Source organism: Garra rufa, chromosome 9 (genome assembly GCF_049309525.1).
Source record: "Garra rufa chromosome 9, GarRuf1.0, whole genome shotgun sequence".
NCBI classification, from domain to species: Eukaryota; Metazoa; Chordata; class Actinopteri; order Cypriniformes; family Cyprinidae; genus Garra; species Garra rufa.
Genome location: NC_133369.1, coordinates 20,430,451 through 20,440,876, shown reverse-complemented (window position 1 = coordinate 20,440,876; position 10,426 = coordinate 20,430,451).

Genomic DNA, 10,426 nt, shown 5'->3' with positions numbered 1-10,426 from the left:
TTTTGACCGTATGACGTCACTTTCCACCCCATGTTGTCCAAATCGCTCCAAACCGGCGCAGTTCGTTTGTGCTCGATTTGTGCCCGTTTGTGCCGTTAAAATAAACACTGTATCTGTTTTCCTTCCCTAGATATAACCAAAATATTTTCGGGGCTGTGACGTCACTCTCCACCCCAGTTCCTCTAAATCACACAAAACTGGTGTCATTCGTTTGTGCTCGATTTGTGCCCGTTTGTGCCGTTGAAATGAACGTCAAATATATTTCCATTTCTTAGAAATAACAAAAACAATTCGGGGCAGTGACGTCACTCTCCACCCCATGTCGTCCAAATCTTTCCAAACCGGTGCCGTTCGTTTGTGCTCGATTTGTGCCCGTTTGTGCCGTTAAAACAAACCTGGTATCTCCGAGCCCTTCTTAAATATAATGGGGGAAAATACTTGTTTGGGACTGTTAGGTAACTCTCCACCCCATATCGTCTAAATCTAGCCAAAAGGTGCCATTCGTTTGTGCTCGATTTGTGCCCGTTTGTGCCGCTAAAATAAACATTGCATCTAATTCTCTTCCTTTGAAATAAACAAGCAGGGTGTTTTATAGCATATTTTACACGGAGCTCCTGCAGATTTACACTGCACTTACAGTGTATAAATAATATTATGAGATTAATAATAATAATAAAAAAGAAATTAGAACAGAAACATGAAATTACAGAAAAAAATACAATGACACTTTTGAATGTGAAACTAAATTGCCAATAGATGACAGCATGCTCCTGTTTTAATGAGTGAGTCGTAAGTCATTTATTCAATGGAGGTATGAAACACGGCTGATTCAATCTGGAAGGAAGAACTGTTTTTATGAATGGGTCAGTGAATTACAAATAGAACCAGTCCAAATCGCCTCAACCCGGTGCTTCTACAGTACTTCTATACTCTTTGATATTATGTCGTGGCCACGAGATATTAATTCGTGGGAACGACATCCTTATGTCGTGAGACGATAGATGCAACGATGAGGGAACGACATGCATTTCTCGAGGCCACGAGTTACATAAACAAACCTGCGTGACCATAGTACCCCCGATTAGATAGGTTTATTAATATTTTATTTTGAGTTAAATGATTGTATCAATTATTCTAGAAATTAATACAATATTAAATTATTATATTAACAATAGGCGATGCTGTCTGTGCGCGACGTGAGCATTCAAAAGTTTATCATGAATAAATAAAGTGCATCAAATAAAATGGCCCTACAAGAAATATTTTATGCATCCCACAATCTTGTCCATTAACTAAACCTATTTTTTCCGTAATATTTTTTTATTATTCGTTTATATTCGTTATTTTTCCTTTTATTTCGATCTCTTTACTTAATTTTTTTAATGTAGCCTAATACTGTAAGGTTCTATGACTGGGGTTTGCACTGGAATGCAGTTTAAAGGTTGAATTTACCATCTATTGTAGCTTAATTTATTTAGTCTAATTAATAGACAAATATAGTGTTTCACTGAAGAGTGAATTATTCAAGTAGTTTCATTTGGAAATCATTTATCGTCACACAGAATACGCCTACATGACATTCCTTCTATTAACTGATCGTCTTTTTTTCGTATTATTATTATTAGCAGTTGTAGGCTAGTAGTAGTAATTTCTATTATGATTAGCCTATTATTATTGTATATATTTTAATTTTCGTTTATATACGGCTATTAGGCTATGACTGATTTTTACTGTAGTTTTAAAGTTAATTGAATTGAACATATATTTTATTTTGTTTCGTCTATATAGACTAGACTATATAATACTATGGTGTTTCACTGAGGAATGAATCATTCACGTAGACTATAGTTTCATTTATAAATAAAAACATTTTCGTTTATCGTCACACAGGGGTGTAAATGCAATCATAAAGTCAAACTTAATTGGTAGCTAATTGTCAGGCGTGAAAAAATATAGCCCTAACCAGTTAATAATAGAATAATAGCCTAATAATAATAGCCTAATAATAATAATAATAATAAATGATAAGTGACTTAGAGCTATATTTTTTTATTTATTGTGTATCGCTTTATCTAAATGACGTTGTGTAGACTATATGTTATTTGCCATATATTTAGCAAATATTGTGAACGACAATTATGCCAATAGTTTTGTTTTTATGATTGTATTTATGCCTGTGTGTGACCATAAACGATTTACAAATGAAACTACGTTAATGATTCACTTGTCAATGAAACACTATTTATATAAGTTATAATTAGACGAAATAAAATGAAATATATGTTAAATTCAACATATAAACTGCATTCCAGTAAAAATCCCAGTCATATAGCATAATCAAAGCTTTACTGGCATGTCCAGCATTTACAGTATCATTTACATTAAGAACGTTGAGTAAAGAAATCGAAATAAAAGGAAAAATAACGAATATAAACGAATAATACAAATATTACGGAAAAAATAGGATCAGTTAATGGACAAGATTGTGGGATGCATAAAATATTTCTTGTAGGGCCATTTTATTTGATGCACTTTATTTATTCATGATAAACTTTTGAATGCTCTCTACGTCGCGCACAGACAGCATCGCCTATTGTTAATATAATAATTTAATATTGTATTAATTTCTAGAATAATTGATACAATCATTTAACTCAAAATAAAATATTAATAAACCTATCTAATCGGGGGTACTATGGTCACGCAGGTTTGTTTATGTACTTAACTCGTGGCCTCGAGAAATGCATGTCGTTCCCTCATCGTTGCATCTATCGTCTCACGACATAAGGATGTCGTTCCCACGAATTAATATCTCGTGGCCACGACATAATATCAAAGAGTATAGAAGTACTGTAGAAGCACCGGGTTGAGGCGATTTGGGCTGGTTCTATTTGTAATTCACTGACCCATTCATAAAAACAGTTCTTCCTTCCAGATTGAATCAGCCGTGTTTCATACCTCCATTGAATAAATGACTTACGACTCACTCATTAAAACAGGAGCATGCTGTCATCTATTGGCAATTTAGTTTCACATTCAAAAGTGTCATTGTATTTTTTTCTGTAATTTCATGTTTCTGTTCTAATTTCTTTTTTATTATTATTATTAATCTCATAATATTATTTATACACTGTAAGTGCAGTGTAAATCTGCAGGAGCTCCGTGTAAAATATGCTATAAAACACCCTGCTTGTTTATTTCAAAGGAAGAGAATTAGATGCAATGTTTATTTTAGCGGCACAAACGGGCACAAATCGAGCACAAACGAATGGCACCTTTTGGCTAGATTTAGACGATATGGGGTGGAGAGTTACCTAACAGTCCCAAACAAGTATTTTCCCCCATTATATTTAAGAAGGGCTCGGAGATACCAGGTTTGTTTTAACGGCACAAACGGGCACAAATCGAGCACAAACGAACGGCACCGGTTTGGAAAGATTTGGACGACATGGGGTGGAGAGTGACGTCACTGCCCCGAATTGTTTTTGTTATTTCTAAGAAATGGAAATATATTTGACGTTCATTTCAACGGCACAAACGGGCACAAATCGAGCACAAACGAATGACACCAGTTTTGTGTGATTTAGAGGAACTGGGGTGGAGAGTGACGTCACAGCCCCGAAAATATTTTGGTTATATCTAGGGAAGGAAAACAGATACAGTGTTTATTTTAACGGCACAAACGGGCACAAATCGAGCACAAACGAACTGCGCCGGTTTGGAGCGATTTGGACAACATGGGGTGGAAAGTGACGTCATACGGTCAAAAAAATAATGTTTAATATCTTAAACAACAAACCAGCACAAACGTTCGTTTTTGCGGCACAAATCAGCACAAACGTAGCACTAACGAATGGCATAGTTTTGGTCATTATTTCTTTTTATGGGGTGCCAACTTCACGGAGGTCACCCACACAGAGTCCTGTGCATACAGTATGTAGAAAGATACACACAATTAAAAAAAAGTATGCAATATGATAATTGTCAGTCTTGTATTGTGCATTTGGCTTTAGATTTATGACGTTCTTTACAGAGATGTAAACATGCATTCTACCAAGTTTGAGATGCCTGCAATGTATGTTTTCAACATACAGCATAACCCTAAGTTAAATTATATATTAAATAATATAAATGCAAAAAAAAATAAATTAATTAATATCTTTTAATTGTGTAAATAGTTGTTTAGATTTCAAATATGTGATTTATTAATAAAGATAATGTCTATTTGAAAATTTGCTTCACCGTTTTCTGAGATGTGATCTCTAGGGCTTCACTGGCCGTTCAATGCTCATGAACCCGCTGAGAGCAGTCTTACCTCAGAGTTATTCTGGAATTTGACACTGACTCTTGATGTCTCTACAATGGTTAAAATTATATATAATTTGTTTTGGGTAAATCTAACAGGCAGTCTAATTAATCTATTATTTGTTTCAGAGCAAAAATTATAGGCTAAGGGCAAACGTTATAGGGCAAACATGACGCTAGTCATGCTAAAATCATGCTAGCGACTTGCTAATCATGCTAAAATCGTGCTAGCGACTTGCTAGTCATGCTAAAATCATGCTAGCAACTTGCTAATCATGCTAAAATCGTGCTAGCGACTTGCTAGTCATGTTAAAATCATGCTAGCGACTTGCTAATCATGCTAAAATCATTCTAGCGACTTTGCTAGTCATGCTAAAATCATGCTAGCGACATGCTAGTCTTGCTAAAATCATGCTAGCGACTTGCTAATCATGCTAAAATCATGCTAGCGACTTGCTAATCATGTTAAAATTGTGCTAGCGACTTGTTAGTAATGCTAAAATCATGCTAGCGACTTGCTAATCATGCTAAAATCATGCTAGCGACTTTGCTAGTCATGCTAAAATCATGTTAACGACTTGCTAGTCATGCTAAAATCATGCTAGCAACATGCTAGAAACATGCTAGTAACCACCCTGGGTACCCTAGTAACCACATAGCAACACCTTAGCAACCACCCCGGGTACCCTAGCAACCACATAGCAACCACTCCGGGTACCCTAGCAACCGCATAACAACACCTTAGCAACCACCCCAGGTACCTTAGCAACCGCATTGCAACACCTTATCAACCACCCCAGGTACCCTAGCAACCGCATAGCAACACCTTAGCAATCACATAGCAACCACCCCAGGTACCCTAGCAACCGCATAGCAACACCCTAGCAACCACCCAGAGTACCCTACCAACCACATAGAAACATCTATCTATATATAAATCTATCTATCCATTAATCTGTCTATAAATCTATCCATTAATGTCTATAAGTCTATCCATTAATCTGTCTATAAATCTATCTATCTATCTATCTATCTATCTGTTTAAGCTTTAAAACTACTTTAAACTTCAAACTATTTCAGACTGAAAACCATCAAACTTAAATCTTTTCAAACTTTTTCTATCTTTAAACTTTAAAATCTAATCAAACTGCTTAAAGCTTTCAAAACTTCTTTTAACTTTAAGGCAAAGCTTTCTCAAGCCAACTTAAAGTTTGTCTTGATGAACTTTTTTATCTAGTTAAATATTATTATTCAATAAATAATATTTTATATAAATAAAAGTAAATGTTTATTACAGTTTTTTTGGATTGCTTACACACTAAAATTAAAAGTAGTACACTATTAGCAAAACCTTACACTCAAAAAGCAAAACATCAGCCCATATTTGCACAACTATAAGCACATTGTCAACCTCACACTTGTTGCAAAACTCTACACACAGTGATTTGCAAAACACTAAACACACTTAACATACATTACACACAAAAATCTATCATGAAGTCACTTCCTTGCAATACCAAAGCACTGACTGTCAAATTACCGCACCGTCCAACCAATTGGTTCAACACAGTCATCAGGTGTGCAAACACTTGTTTGCTTAATTGTAGACACACCAATCAGGTGTTTAAGCACTATAAAAAGCAGCAGGTGAGTTCATCGGTCTTCAAGCACAATGGAAAGAGTCAGAGAAAGAGTAAGACGATGAGGAGGACAACGAGGAGGAGGACGAGAAGGAGGAGGAGGAAGGGGAGGAAGAGGAATCAACAGAGAAAGAGATGGAGGCCATGCTGGAGGTAGAAGGAGAGGAAGACGAAGACGAAGACAAGAAGGTGCTCAAAGAGGACCGAATCTGACAAATGAGATCCGCGCAACACTGGTTGACCACGTTGTCAACCACGGCCTGACGCTGAGGGAGGCTGGACTGCGAGTACAGCCAAATCTAAGCCGATACACAGTGGCAGGTGTGATAAGAACATTTCGACTGGAAAATAGGTATTGTAAAAATATCACCATATCAAAAACATCTGCACGGTTTCAGTAGCTGCTTACAGTACTGTATTCTATGCAGTATCAGCACTTCTGTTACCTTGTCCTGTGAAATTACTGTACTATTGTTTACTGTTTTTTTTCTACGTAGGATTGAGGGTCAGGAACGACAAGGGGGAAGGCCTCCTATGTTCACAGAACAGCAAGAGAGGGAGATAGTAAACATGGTTTTGGCCAACAATGCTATAACACTCAAACAGCTCCAAGCTAACATTGTCAATAACCATGCCAGTTTCAACGATATCCATCAGGTCTCAATATCAACACTGGCACGCATCCTAAAAAATCATATTCAAATGAAACAAATTTATCGAGTGCCTTTCGAGCGCAATTCTGAAAGGGTGAAACGACTGCGGCATGATTATGCAGAGGTATGTATTCACTTTAGCAGTGTGATCTTGCATACTGTCTCATAATCTTTTACTGTACTGTAATATGTATACTAGATCTACACTGAACTACACCCTTTTGCCTGACACTGTTCTTCAGGTAGTTTTACGAATGGATGGAGAGGAGATCCAGCATGAGTTCATTTACGTAGATGAGGCTGGGTTCAACCTGACGAAAACACGAAGGAGGGGAAGAAACGTCATTGGCCACAGGGCTATAGTCAATGTCCCAGGGCAACGTGGGGGAAATATAACACTCTGTGCAGCCATTACACAGAATGGGGTCCTCCACCGCCATGCCCGTATGGGCCCTTACAACACAGCACTCATACTTACATTCTTGGACCAATTGCACAACATAACAGCAGCAAATCAAATCGATCATATGCAATACATTGTTGTCTGGGACAATGTGTCTTTCCACCGCTCTGCTCTGGTTCAGAACTGGTTTCAGCAACATCCACATTTCACCGTCCTATATCTTCCACCATACTCTCCATTCCTCAACCCTATAGAAGAGTTTTTCTCGGCATGGCGGTGGAAGGTATATGATCTCCATCTCCAGGCTGAGGTACCCCTCATCCAAGCCATGGAGGAGGCCTGTGACCAGATGGAGGTAGCAGGAATACAAGGATGGATTCGTCATTCAAGACGTTTCTTTCCAAGGTGTCTTGCTAATGACAACATTGCCTGCGATGTTGATGAAATTCTCTGGCCAGATCCAGCTAGGCGAAGAGACGATGTCTAGTGTTTTTTTTTTTTTTTTTGTAATAGTAAACTTACAGTACAATACGTAAAGTGACATGTTACAGTACTATGCATCTCCATGTCAACATTTTGGGCATGTTGAGAAATAAACGAGTTTCTTCAGTGTGCAACATTGGTCTTGTGTAGTTTTTTGATGGATTTACTTTATATTTGTACTTTGTTGATGGTAGCCTACTCTAATCATAGGGAAGTAGAAGTGCAAATAGTGTTTTAGGTTTATCACAGCAGAGTGTAACTCGTGCAAACAGAGTATAGTAAATGTGAAACGTGTGTTTCTTATGGTAAAAAAGTGTGGTTTTTAAACATAAGTGTATAGTTTTTACAAGACTGTTTAATTATGCAAAGAATCTGTAGTGTTTTGTTAATTGGGTGTGTGGTTGTGCTAATTGTGAGTACTGTTTTGAAAACACTGGCCCAGTTTTTAAAATTGTGCTTAAGCAATCCAAAAAAACTGTAATAGTATTGAGTACTGATAAACTGTGTGTGTCTGTGTGTGTGACAGTGTTTTTATTTCATTTTTTTATTAAATAGCGACAAGAGACTCCCTTTATGAGTGAGTCAACAGTATAGACTTTTATTTTGAAAGAGACTCAGGGTTGCAAACAAGGAAGTTATTTTTGTTTTCGACAACACCTTGTGTTGTCATCATCAGAAATCACTCTTAACAGATGAAAGGATAGTGCAACAAAGATATTGCTTTCCTCAGCGGACATGAAAACTAATGTTTTATTGTGAATATGAGATTGAGCTGAAGAATGAATGCAGGTATCAGATGCAGGTGGTCACACTCAGTCCATCTCTCTCTCATCGTCTCCTTTATATAATACATTAAGCTTTTAATAGAGCAATACAATAAGCTTTTAATGAAGCAACTTAATGTTTCTTCATTACTACTTCTAAAGTGACATTTTCAAATTAGAAATGGAGGCTTTGGCTCAGGTGTTAAACTGTCAAACTGAGATTTAAATCCATGAGGGAAGGAAGCAGTTCTGCACAAAAGAGGGGTTTTAAAGACACTCCATTTTCATCTCTATAATGTACACACTTATGCCGTTGAACTGTTGTAGAAATGCAACATTACTCTCGTATGTGTGTGTGTGTGTGTGTGTGTGTGTACCTGGTATTCATCACGTTGTGGGGACCAAATGTCCCCACAAGGATAGGAATACCAGTAGATTTTGACCTTGTGGGGACATTTCTCAGGTCCCCATAAGGAAACAGGCTTATAAATCATGCACAATGAGTTTTTTTGATGAAGTAAAAGTGTGCACAATCTCCTGTGAGGGCTAGGTTTAGGTGTAGGGTAGGTGTAGGGCCATAGAAAGTACGGTTTGTACAGTATAAAAACCATTACGCCTATGGAATGTCCCCATAAAACATGTAAACCCAACATGTGTGTGTGTGTGTGTGTGTGTGTGTGTGTTATTTTTTTCAATTTTAATTTTATTTGTTTCGATTTATGCTTCCTCAAATACTACCTTAGAAAATGTTTCAAAAAGTGCACAGATTCCCTGTAGGCTTAGTCATGTATGTTGCATCATGTATGTACATGATTCATGGAGCCTCATTTTATAGTGCCATGGAATGCATTGTACCATTACTTGAAGATTTACTTTCACTGGGTTAAAGTTTAAAGTCATTATGTGTTTTCTTTTCTTCCTCAAAGTCTTTAAATGCATTTAATGTACACTTAAAAGAGGCTCTTAATCTGTGTGTGTACCACACACTTAACCTTTAACCTTTAATCCACAATGGGGCAGCACAATGTGTGATTTCACTCCTCCGGCATGTTAAAGTTTTAATGTAGAGCAGAGGAGAGTAGGGACGGAACGAGTGCTTAATAATTGCAGACTATGAAGGCCACGGTCTCACCACACTCACACTGGGCTGCTGGGTTATGTTTCACAGCAGGCTGGCTAGTCATTCATCTTACTGCTCCTTCCCTAACACTAAGTAACGCTTCAACTTTCCCCTACATAGTGCTAAGAGCAGCAAACACACGGGAACACAGTGTGCTCCAGGTTGTTCTGATGCGCACATGCACATGCAATCACACGTTTAGTAGTGTATTTTGGGAGTAAAAGACTTTGACATGTGTCATAAAGGAATGTGGGTAAATGATGACAGAATTTTTGGAAAACTTATGCCTTTACCTAGTTTAACAATTACAATTTCCCTGCTTAACTAACTGCAGCAGAAAGACTATGCTGGTTGACCAGCTTTACGATCTTCACGTCTTGATGGAGAGCCACTGGATTTGCTTTTTAGCAGGCAAGTGCACCATGATAACCCATAACCTTATAAAACAGGGAAAATTTACTTTTATTTGGCTTGTTTCTAATTTCATTGCAAATATACCTGAGGTGATTTTCCACACAGTTTCCAGAGCCAAACTGTGACACCTCACTGTGTTTGTCTGGTGTAATCTCTCTTTTCATCTTTCCACAGCCTCTCAGATGCAGATGTTAATTATTAAGATATATAAGGACATTTATCAAACCCCAGGTCCCTCCCCTCTTAATCCTGAGGAATGCTGGGCCTGTGATGAATTTTGAGAGGTCGCTCGCTAAACCCTGAACTATTTAATTACTCTGTCCTATACCCTGGTCATGAGCTGGAACATTCGACTTAACCCGTCTTTATAGCAAGTCCACACACAGTTTTGCTCTTGTTTTCAATTATTTTTATTGTTTTTATACCAAGTTAATAACATATTCTATGATTGTTTAATCTTACCCATACACAAAGCTTTTTGCATTTCACATTTTTATCTTTTTAATGATCATTTTTAATTGATGGTTTCTCTTTCTGCAACATTATCCTGGGTAAACTCACTTACACTAAAAGCATTTTTCTGCAGAAGAAGAAAGAGGGAAAGTTATTTAAGTTCTGTCATGACTACTCTCGGAGAGTTTAGC